At 31.7% G+C, this 12,550-nt stretch overlaps 1 long non-coding RNA gene across 1 annotated transcript; it reads right to left on the bottom strand.

Moving 5' to 3' along the window:
• Positions 1–536: 536 nt before the first annotated feature.
• Positions 537–1,596, bottom strand: LOC140919220 (uncharacterized). Its single transcript, XR_012161782.1, has 2 exons — positions 1,016–1,596; positions 537–808 (listed from the first exon to the last, which is right to left on the bottom strand). It is a non-coding gene; the product is annotated as an uncharacterized lncRNA (long non-coding RNA).
• Positions 1,597–12,550: the final 10,954 nt, after the last annotated feature.

The following is a 12,550-nucleotide window of genomic DNA, read 5'->3' as shown; positions in this document are numbered from 1 at the left end:
CATGCCATGTCAAGTGTTTTGAATCTTCTTCACTGCGATACATGCGCCTAAATCTTGGTATTATAGGAAAATACCACACGACTTTTGCTGGAGTAGATTCTTTCTTCTTATATCGAGAGACATTGCATTTCGGACACGCCTTAAGTAGTTCATATTCGTTTCGAAATAAAATGCAATCGTTAGGACACGCATGAATCCTTTCGTAACTCATTCCAATAGAACACAAAATCCGTTTAGCCTCGTAGGTTCGACTGGGAAGTTCATTATCATCTGGCAACATATCTTTTATGAGTGTTAATAATTCTGTAAAGCTTTTATCAGACCATCCATTACTCGCTTTTAAGTTGTACAACTTTAATATCGCTGACAGTCTTGTGAATTTAGTACAACCATTATATAATTCTTTCTCTGCATCACTCAACAAACTTTCAAACATTTTAGGACAATCTCGAAGATCTTCTTCAACTGCTTTTGCAATCTCATCAACTCGGTCCGGCTCATATGTATCTGTATCGAAATCAGTTGAAGCATATGTAGAACTATTCTCAAAATTAATGTTTCCTTTTTTTTTTTCTCACCATGTCTTATCCAACATGTGTAGCTTTGATCAATTCCATTACATACTAGATGTCCTTCTAATTCATCTTCTCTAACACGTTTTCCAAAACAACATTTTAAACAAGGACAAACTACTCTATTTGGATCTTTTGCATTCTTCACTGCAAACTCAACAAACTCCTTCACTCCAATTTCATACTCTTTTGACAATCGATTGGCTGAAATCCATTTCCTATCCATATTATACCACCTATATAAATGCAGTAACAAAAATAATAAGCTTTCAAAACATATCAACAAGTTTCAAAAAGAAACCAATATCAACTAAAAATTTCAAAACAGAACAGATCATGTGGTATGAGTTTTTGACAATTTCAAAACAGAACAGATCATGTGGTATGAGTTTTTGACAATTTTTGACAATTTCAAAACATAACAGATCATGTGTAAAAAATACCTTAGACAACGTAGATGGCCGCACAGTACGTAGAGGATATTAGGGTTCCCAACGTATATAATTATTTGAAAGATGTAGAGGATATGAGGGTTTCCAACGTATATAATTATTTGAAAGATGTATTTTACAACGCTTGTGAAAAAAGCGCTATAATAGGTAGTTAAATTCAATGAAAGCGCATGTGTTTTACAGCGCTTGTGAAAAAAGCGATGTAATAAGTAGTTAAATTCAATGAAAGCGCATGTATTTTACAGCGCTTGTGAAAAAAGCGCTATAATAGGTAGTTAAATTCAATGAAAGCGCATGTGTTTTACAGCGCTTGTGAAAAAAGCGCTATAATAGGTAGTTAAATTCAATGAAAGCGCATGTGTTTTACAGCGCTTGTGAAAAAAGCGCTGTAACTGATTCGCGAAAGCGCTTCCGTTTACAGCGCTTTTTTGACAAGCGCTGTAAAATCCTTATAACGTGATGCGCAAACGTTATATGACCTACTACAGCGTTTGTTTTACAGCGCTTTACATAAAAAGCGCTGTAATAGGTTCCGTTATTTTTAAAATATAATTACAACAGCGCTTGTATTTAGAAAGTGCTGTAAAATGGGCGCTGTTAAATGTCATTTCTGGCGTAGTGAATAACCCTTTGAGTGATAAACTGATTAATGTGAAAATATGGAAATTGTGAGATTAAAAATATGGAATAGAAATATTTATAAGGTGTTGATTGATTTAATTTTGTTAAATGCGTGGTATTTGATGTTATTGTGATATTTGATTTCAAACGAATTTGATGCATATGTTTGATTAAACGAATTTATGTGATAATAAAATATGGATGCATGGAATGATATATGTATGCAGAATGATAATGATGATTTTTGATTGATGATAGTGATGTTATAAAATTGTGATGAGTTTATATGATGATTATGATTATGTATGATTAGTGATGTTATAAAATTGTGATGAGTTTATATGATGATTATGATTATGTATGATTAATGATGTTATAAAATTGTGATGAGAATATTGAAGTACCCCATAATTGATGAAATAGTGATGAATTATAAAGATGATGCTCTTAATGGAGTAGTCTAAGCTAACGAGGGGAGAAAATAAATATTGAGAATTTGTGAAGTGGAGATTATTTTGTCATCATATAGGTAGAGTCTGACAAGCCTAGTGATTTCGGGGAAGTACAACTGAATGAGTCTGATCGTGGCGGTCTACTATTGAGCCTTAAGGCAAGACTGTTAGACCTTGGAGGTATTTGGGCGGGGAATTTCTATGTGACTTGGAGGTAGCACTCCAAATGTCGGGAGCTACCATGCAACACACTTTTACCTCAACTGTCGCATATATGTGTCTCGGGTTGAGTTGAGGGGATCTATGAGGACATGACCAATTTGAATTGTCCGTCCACCGGGAGGGTGGCATAGTATCAAGCCTCTTAACCAAGTACTTCAGAGTTAGAATGATACCACATTGTGAAGTAGAATATAAGTTCATGCATTGCATTGTATTTTCTTGTGATTGTTTTGTTGTGATTAATAGGTATCGTGTGTGATAATAATTTCTCTTAGATGATTTAACGTTATAGTGAAATGCATTGATTTTACTTGAGTTGTTTTAACTTTGTAATGTGATGTTTTTCCTTGAAGAATATTTGTGTTATGAGACAATGTATTATGATTGTTTGCGTGTTCTGCTTACTTATATTATACTATTAACATGATTTCAAAACTCACCTCATTTGTTGTTTGTGTTTGACTGGCTTGGCCATGCGTTTGCAAAATCGCAGTTATTGCAGGTTAATGAGTCTTGAAGTTCAAATTTGGGAGAAACCTCGCTCTTATAGGTGATACTGAGAATTTAGAGTTGTAATTTATATTTTAGTTATGTAATTACAAATGACTTTTTATATGAAAACCCTAGTACTAGTATGTTTTTGGAATAAAAATAAAAATGTATAGTTAAATTAAGTTCGTTGAGATTAAATTGTTTTAATTGAGTAATAAAGTTTGAATTGTTCCATATGTACTTTGAGAAACGTGATATCTTATATTAGTTACAAAAGTTTTTATTTCCTTGTAAATAAATTTTCTTTATCCGCTGCGAATTTTACTCAAAAAAGTATAAATTATTATATATGTCATTTTGGGTTTAGGATGTCACATTAGTGATAGCAGAACAAGTCTGTCCAATTAGACCGAGTGAGTTATATGTGAGTTAGAATTGTCAACCTCGAGTCAATTGTTTTGACTTGTGCTCCAATTTAAGTGTTGAAATGCTTACCTATTATACTTGTGTGAAGTGGTATGCATTTTTCTATTGCAATACATGATTCGTGAAAGATTATCGTTAATTATTAAGTACTTGCTTATTCTTGTTTTGTTGTGGATTCTCTTATTTTTGAAGATAATTGTTAACTGTTAATTGTTTGCTTGTTCTTGTTGTATTGTGTATTTGTTAAGACTTGAGTTAATTTGAATTGTTGTCATGATTAAGTTAATTAACTTTTGATTGGACTTGTGGCTTGTGTTTCTACATTTGATTATTTGCTATTTGTTACGGTGGATAGATATTAATAATTTTTTTTAATTGACTAGCTATATCTTTGAGATTGTTAATTTAATTGACTTAATACTAATTACCGATGATAGACCTTGCCTTTAAGGTCATTATTAAAATTTTGATTTTGCTAATGAAATCAAATTAGAATGTTAGTAGTAGTTGTGAAATATTAGTAAATTCATATTATTAATAATATTAATTCTTGAATATTAGAGGTTGCTAGACCTTAGATTTTTTTTTTTTTTTATAAAAAAAAAGACATTTGAAGGAATTAATGTTGAGTTATTTTGTAAAATGCAAATAACTTTTGGTTGAATTACTCTTAGTTATTTTAAAGAAATTAAATTGAGTTGAATTTTTGTTCATTTATAAAATAACAATAATTATATACTACTATTTTATGTAATATTTAAATACATGAAAATTTACACCATATTTTACTATATGTCATTTTTTAGGAAATATTTGTTTAGAATGATTGATTTAGATATCATGAACTCATTAGAGTTTAATTTGACGTTAGAGTTTTAGATTTTAATAACTCAGTAGTGATTTATAATGGTAAAAAAAAAAAAATTCAAATGATAAAATGTCTACTAATTGAAAAAGAGAAGGAAAAAATATTGTTTTTGAAGTTTGAATTTTAATTTTAAATCACTTGAAAGTATTAATGGTTGTACCTGAATGATTAATATTTTTATATTTCTTTTGAAATCAATTTAGGACATTCGCCATGATTTTGAAATAGTATAAAATTCATTATGTTAGCAATAGTAATTCTTCAATATTTAAGGTTTGTTGAATTTTTAAAGTTAGACTTTTAGAAAGAAAGAAAATTGTGAAGGAATTAAAGTTGATTTATTTTATAAAAGGAAATATTTTATGTTTGAATCATTGTTGACTTATTTCGGAGAAAAAAATTGTGTTGGATTTGTGTGGATTCTTTAAAAATAATAATAATATATATTTATGATGAATTTATTTAAAATTTAGATTAGCCACACAAGAGAAAATTAATTTATGCCAAGTTTTACTATGTGTGGGTTTTTAAGAAAATCTAGAAGATTTGTTGTAAAAATAGCTTTCAAAAAATAAGAAGAAAAATATATATAACTATTTTAGAAGTTTTGGTGTGTTAGAAAATTTTGTATCTATTTTTATATACATGATTTGACTTTATTTCAAAATATAGGTCGAAAAATATGGTTTTAAGAGTGCTTAAATATTTTGAGGGGTATTTTTGATGGTTAGGGTATTGGTGAAATTTTAGTGATCTTATTGATTCTAAAAATAGTTTAAAAAGAAATTGTATGATTTATTTAGAAATAATCCAAGGAAAAGTATTGTATTCTAAAGAAAAATTACTTTATGGTATTAAAAGATTAGTGATCCTTTTAAAATAATTTAAGTGTTTGAAATCAAATTTTAGAGTGTTGATTAACCACTAAAATGATTTATGTACTACGACATTTATTTTGGTTTATGATTGTTATATTAACTTCGAGTAAAAATAGTTGCTTACTTTATCTGCTAATTGAAAAATCTTTGTTTCAATTTTTGTTAAACAATAAAGATTGATTAAAAAAAAAGTTAATTAATAATTTAATTGTGATAAATATGTAGTTGTTGGTTTGCTATGAGAATATTCTACATAATGATGCCAATTATTGAATTAGTTATATGCATGTATATGTGATTAGGTGAATGTGAAAATGTTTGTGTTTCAAGCGTTCTAAGTGTTGAGAATTTGTGAATTGTGTTTAGAGTAGTTGAGTGTCTTTAAAAGTGAAATAATTATATATTTCTTTATTTTGATTGGTGATTCATATTGATACAAGTGTCATTTCTTTTGGTTGTTGTAACTAGTTATAAATTACAAATAAATTACTAGGAATGTGTAATTAAGTGAGTTTTTAACTTGAAGTAAGGAGTATGAGTTGTGGCGCCGCCTTCGCACTCTTGAACCATGTTAAAAATACTTTTAATTACCTGGTTTGAATTTGAATGATCACATTATGGTTACCTTAAGTTGTTGACTACATGAGTAAGAAGGATTAACTACCCCGATGACTCACCGTCGATAAAAGAGGCAACAATAACTCATTAGTATTGTTAGAAAAACTTGTTAATTTTATTTTTGAAATAGTAAAAATCATATTAATCTCTTATACAATTTTGAGTGATGGTGAGTAATGTTGAATGTTGATAATTGTTTATATGACGTGAAAATTAGGTTGGAGGTGTGTACTTAAATTATCAATTAAGTACTTTTGATATTTTAAGTAACTTGCTTAAAATGAATAAATGCATTGTGTTGGTATCTTATTTTTCTATATTTTCTCATTTTATAACGACCTAGAACTATTGTAAGAGTTCTATAAATAAAATGTGTGTATAAGACTTTGAAATTAAGTTATACTTTGAGTGTGTTTGAAACCATATGTGAAAATATTTATTCTATTTCACTATGATTATACACATTACTTTTATTTTAAAAAGAAAAAAAAAAGACTTAAGTGATTGCATGTCATTGAGTTGTTATATGTGTTTTGTTTGTAATTCTTGAAGGTGTGAAATATTTTAAATGTTTCTCTATATGTCTATCTTTTGGGAAATCTGTAGAGTAATTGTTGTTAGAATTTAAACATTTTTAAGAGAGTAAAACTAGTAGAATATTGTTTGAGAAGTTAGTTGAATTTGAAAACGTATATGATATATGTGTTAATTGATTCAACTAAATGTAGTAAGTTATTATTGACTAAATTTACATTCTTAGTTTTATCTATAAACGATAATGATTGATCATTATATTTTCTTCATATTTGAGTTGTTGACCGTGATGTGTTTAATTGATTTGTTGTATCATGTTAGTCTATCTTGCTAAGTTATTTGATTTTTGATATATTGTGCTTAAATGACTAGTGAATGTCTTATGCATGTTGATTATATCTTTGGATACTAAGTTTGAATCTTGAGGGTATTTAGTTTGATATTAGTTCATTGGTTGTTCACCACAAATCGACCACTGAATCCATTTTTGGCATCACTTTTAACGACTGTGGCTCCGTTTAATCAGAAACAAATGCGTTTCTTTCTTTGGGAGAGCTGTTTTTGGCCGATTCCGATCACCACAATTGTTGTCTCAAAAAACTGGTTTCGTTTTTGGATTCCTCTCATCGAAACCTTCAAGAAGCACTACTCATTTGTATTTTTTTTTTGGTGAAGTTGACGTTTGACCCTTCCGGCACTACGACAAGTCGGTGAGACTTTTTCTGCAATTTTTTCTCATCATTTTGATCTAATTTTGTTCCTAAAATTATTATTAATTATTTAACACTTATTTTTAGGCTTCACATAATTTATCAGTCACGTCTCAACGATTTTGTGAACTCGTCGTTTATTCGGATTCGCTCGCTGTACGTTGTCGATCTACAGTTACTGTTGAAAATTTTCATTGATTTCTGTGTTTTGAGAAAGCGTCAAAATAAGGTAAGGGGTGAGAGAACATTTGAATTCATGAGTATAATATAATGTGAGATGAATGGGAAAACCGTATTTCCCAAATATTCATCCGGGGCTCGCTACATACAGTAGTAACCCTTTGAGTGGTAAATTGATTAATGTGAAAATATGGAAATTCTGAGATTAAAATTATGGAATAGAAATATTTATAAGGTGTTGATTGATTTAATTTCGTTAAATGCGTGATATTTGATATTATTGTGATATTTGATTTCAAACGAATTTGATTAGACGGATTTATGTGATGTGATAATAAAATATGAATGCATGGTATGATATATGTATGCGAGATGATAATGATGATTTTTGATCGATGATAGTGATGTTATAAAATTATGATGAGTTTATATGATGATTATGATTATGTATGATTAGTGATGTTATAAAATTGTGATGAGTTTATATGATGATTATGATTATGTATGAGTAATGATGTTATAAAATTGTGATGAGAATATTGAAGTACCCCATAATTGATGAAATATTGATGATTTATAAAGATGATGCTCTTAATGGAGTAGTCTAAGCTAACGAGGGGAGAAAATAAATATTGAGAATTTGTGAAGTGGAGATTATTTTGTCATCATATAGGTAGGGTCTGACAAGCCTAGTGATTCCGGGGAAGTATAATTGAATGAGCCTGATCGTGGCGGTCTACTGTTGAGCCTTAAGGCAAGACTGTTAGACCTTGGAGGTATTCCGGCGGGGAATTCCTATGTGACTTGGAGGTAGCACTTCAAATGTCGGGAGCTACCATGCAACACACTTTTACCTCGACTGTCGCGTGTATGTGTCTCGGGTTGAGTTGAAGGGATCTATGAGAACATGACCAATTTGAATTGTCCAAAAAGTTCTCCATTGTGTAATGAATGTAGTTTTCTCCATATCTTCGGGATCCATCTTGATTTGGTTGTACCTTGAGAAACCGTTCATGAAGGAGAAAAGAGAATATCGAGCTGTGTTATCCACTAGGACATCAATATGAGGCAAAGAGAAATCGTCTTTAGGATTGACTTTATTTAAATCATGATAATCAACGCACATTCGAACATTTCCATCTTTTTTATGGAACTGGGACAACATTAGCAACCCATTGAGGATATTTTGCTAATGCTAGGAAAACAACATCAAATAACTTGATGACATCTCCTCTAGTTTTAAGTGACATACTAGGCCTCATTCTCCTCAGTTTTTGTTTAATTGGAGCATATTCAAACTTGAGTAGTAGCTTGTGTTCAACTATGTTAATATCTAGCCCAGACATATCCTGATGTGACCATGTAAATACATCCACATAGTCGAATACAAGTTTAATCAATTTTTCTCATTCATTTTCTTTCATAGAAATACCAATTTTAATTTCTTGTTTTTTATTTTATTTTTTATTTTATCAAATTAAGTCCCCAAATTGATCACCTCAACAAGTTCCTGATAAGGTTTGATTATCTTAGCTTCTTGTTTAGTTATTCTTTCTAATTCTGGGGGAGGCTCACAATCGTCTTCACAATCCTTATAAACGTGATTAATTGGGTGTTTAAAATTATAAGAATGGGTTCTAGCGCTGCTATTTTTAACATATTCATTTTCGACTCTGCATTGTTTAAATTAAGAACAAGAAGAAAAATATGAATAAAGGTTTCCATTTAGAGAAAAACAAAGGAAATAGTTGTAGAATTAAAAAATGCATTTATTGAAAATATGTACAGAATTGAAATACATGCGCCATGATTAGTTATTGTTATAGCCTTGAGCAGAGCAAAAGGAGTTGAAATACATAATCACTTTAAAAATGAATTAACAAACATGGGGAACTCGATGATCTTCCAATTGTTTAGACTTGTGTTTGGAGGACAATGGTACACTAGCTCGAGGGTATCATCATCAACATGATCTTTTCTGCAACAACCACTTGATCAACATATATTATTATGGCATTTTGAAAGGCTTGACGAATGTGGCAAATAGGAATATTTTATGTATTCGATGCCTGATTTTCTAGACTTGTTATGCTTTTCCTTTTTTTCTCTCACAATCCTTTCCTTATCAGTTTTGGTAGGTATATATCCTAACCTGTACCTATCATTGTTTTATGGTATTTCTAATAATTTCCCCAATTCAACAAAAATACCTCTTTCCAACATGGTTTTAGTATATTTCAATGACGTGATAGATGATTTTGGTTTCATTAAGCGAGATCCTTCACCCATGAAGACAAAATTTGCAATTTTTAATGCTTGAAAAGAAGTCTCTATGGCTTCCTCCATGTCTTCGATGTAGCCCATAAAAGATAGATGACTTACTATCATATCTTCTTCCTAGATATTATTACCAGCTTATTGTTCACTAGAAACTTATTATTACCAGCTTATTGTTCACTATAAACTTAGTATTACCAAATCATCATATCTTCGTCGATGGATAGTGAATGTCACCACTCTAACAACATGAATCCCCAATCTCTCTAAAAGACAATTGTATGTTGGTTTAATATCCATCACTTGGAAGGTTATTCCAAAGTTATAGGGTTTGATTTGAATCAGAAGGTCAATCTCACCAATAACTTGTCTCCTTGATCCATTGAATATTTTGACCACCATAAATCTGGGATTCATATAGGCTCCATTGACAAATAGTTTTAAGAGTGATGATTTCGGTATGACATTTAATGACAAACCATTATTAACTAGCACCCATGCGATAATATGATCAGGACACTTCACAGAGATGTGTAATGCTTTATTATGCTTTGTCCCCTTAGTTGGTAATTCACCATCGCTAAAACTCAAACAACTACTAGCGGTGATCTTACCGATAACTCCATCAAACTGGTCGATAGTGATATCATGAGTAACATGAGCCTCATTTAAAACTTTCATCAATGCCCTTCTATGCGCTTTAGAGTTCAATAGCAAAGAAAAACATATATCTTGGAAGTTGTCTGATTTCGTTGATCTACCACCTTATATTTACTTTGCTTGATGAACTTTAAAAATTTGTTAGGTTCTTCTTCAGGCACCATCTTTTTGCAAGTCTCTGGTCCTTTTATAACATTATTCAGAGCTTCTTTCCCTTTTGCTCCATGACCCTCATTTTTCCTAGGTTGTTCAGAGGTGTATACTCTACCACTCTGAGTCATCCCACCAATCCCTAAAATATTGGTGACATCAGTTCCTTTAGGTCCAAAGCTATCACTTGGCTGATGATTAGCAAAATGGGATATGACTTCATAATTCCTTGGTACCGCCTTGGTATTTTCATAAGGAAAAATAGGGTTGGAACAATTTGGAGTTGGCTTAAGATTCTATTTTCTACAGAGGATTTCCACGCACAGCTCTATGGTCAATACATGATAATCTTTTGGAGTTGGCTTAAGATCTTGGGAAAAATATATTATTTTCCACGCATAGCTCTATGGTCAATACATGATAATCTTTTGCACAATTTACCTGTATGAAATTCCTATCCATTAATTCTTGAAGGAAATTCTTGAGCTCTTCACAATTTTTAATGGAGCGTGAATCAGTTAGGTGAACACCACAAATATTAACCTCCTCGTTAATCGTCTTAATTAAGTTTAACTTGCATAGCTCAACAAAAATCACTTTCATAGGGGTTTTCCCATGTTCTATATTCTTAATTGCACATTGGTCTACTCCATCTTCAATGGCATTGAAAGAGGAATTTATGTGGCTTGGCAATGGATTACTCCCCAAATTGGAACTGTCTTCTTTGAAGGCAAGCCATTTTGTATTAATCAATCTTGCACTTTAGATTTTAGGGTTTGACAATCTTCGACGAAATGCCCTACAACTTCTGCATGGTATTCACATTTGACATTTGGGTTGTACCATTTTGGGAATGGTGGTCCTAGAGGTTTCATTGGTTTTAGGACTACCATTGAATTCTATGTAGGTGAGGCAACAAATAGTTGTATGTCACATGAATTGGTTCAAAATGGGTTAGCTTCTTTTCTCGATTGGTTGGTGGTTTGTATTGATTTGAGCTTGAATTTTGGTTCCATAGGTTTTTTGGGGAAAACGTGTCAAGTGAGGGTTGGACCAGAGGTGGTTGATAATAAGAGGGCCTTGAAGTGTGGTATTGAGGGTATGGAGCTTGTGAGGTTGCAACCACATATGGATAGGGAATGTAGCGAATTTAGGGTATCGGGGGCGAAAAATTTGGAGGTTGATAAAAATTTATGGATGGAGAATAAGAGACCCTTAAGTTTACCATTATAGCATTAACATCCCATTCTTTATTCTTTATGAATCCCATCTGGGATTTCTTCACACCACCTGCTCCACATACGATCTTGCCACTCCTCACCCCACTTTCTATTCTTTCTCCTATCATGACAATGTTAGAGTAGTTTGATGATGTACTCCAAATCATCCTATCATAAAAGGGCAACTAAAAAGTATCCATAAACATACCAACCATTTCTCTTTCAGATAAGGGAGGATTTACTTGCGAAACCACTTCTTTCTACTATTGTGCATATTCTTTGAATGTTTTATTGTCCTTTTTCAATGAATTTTGCAATTGCATCCTGTCAGGGGAAAGGTCAATGTTGTACCTATATTATTTCAATAAGTCATCAACCAAGTATTTCCACGAACAAATTCAATTTTGTTCGAGATGCATATACCAACTTAATGATGCCCCACTCAATCTGTCTTGAAAAAAATGAATGAGAAGTTTGTCATTGTGAGCATGAGAATCAATTTTTTCTACAAAACATGGTAAGTAATTTTTAGGACATGTTGCAACTTTGTATTTTTCAAACTCAGACACCTTAAATTTTGAAGGGATTGCGACATCGAGAACCAAACACATATCAAAAGCTTCGAGACCATCAAAATTATTCCCCTCAATTGCTTTTATTTGTTCTTTTAAAACATGGATTTTTTCTTTCAATTATGTATCATCTCTGATAAATTGAGGTTGTTGCCAATTTTCGCTAGCATCAAAATGGGGTACTTAGGGTGCACTGAATGTAATATTTTTGTAAGGGTATAGTGTTTTGGGGTGGCACGTAGCCCAGAGGAGACGAGATTTGTGGTTGGTTTAGGCTTTGAGAGTTGATAGTTGAATGGTTTGGGTTGTTGTACTTGAGGTTGATGACTAAGGGAGGAGTATAACCAGGAGGGATACCATATATAGGAAGTTGCATAGATGTCGTACGAAACTGTTGGGTAGTCAGGGTAAAGCCTGGTGGGTGAGAAGGGGTGGTTTGGTATTCTTCATTTGTAGTTGGAGGTTCCCATATGTATTCTCCTTCCATGCCAAAGCTAGTATAACTTCTAAGATTCAATCAACTTTGTCCTTCAATTGACTAACATCTGCTTTGATCGCTTCTTGGTTTTGCTCAAGTTCATCCATGATTTTGGTGTTTGTGCGAGTCCGATAAGGGTGTTGGGGAAACATGTTTATTGATTTTTCT

This window comes from Cicer arietinum, chromosome 1 (genome assembly GCF_000331145.2).
Source record: "Cicer arietinum cultivar CDC Frontier isolate Library 1 chromosome 1, Cicar.CDCFrontier_v2.0, whole genome shotgun sequence".
In the NCBI taxonomy this organism is placed as follows: Eukaryota; Viridiplantae; Streptophyta; class Magnoliopsida; order Fabales; family Fabaceae; genus Cicer; species Cicer arietinum.
Note: the sequence above shows the minus strand (reverse complement) of the source record. Positions and strands in the feature narration are given on the sequence as shown.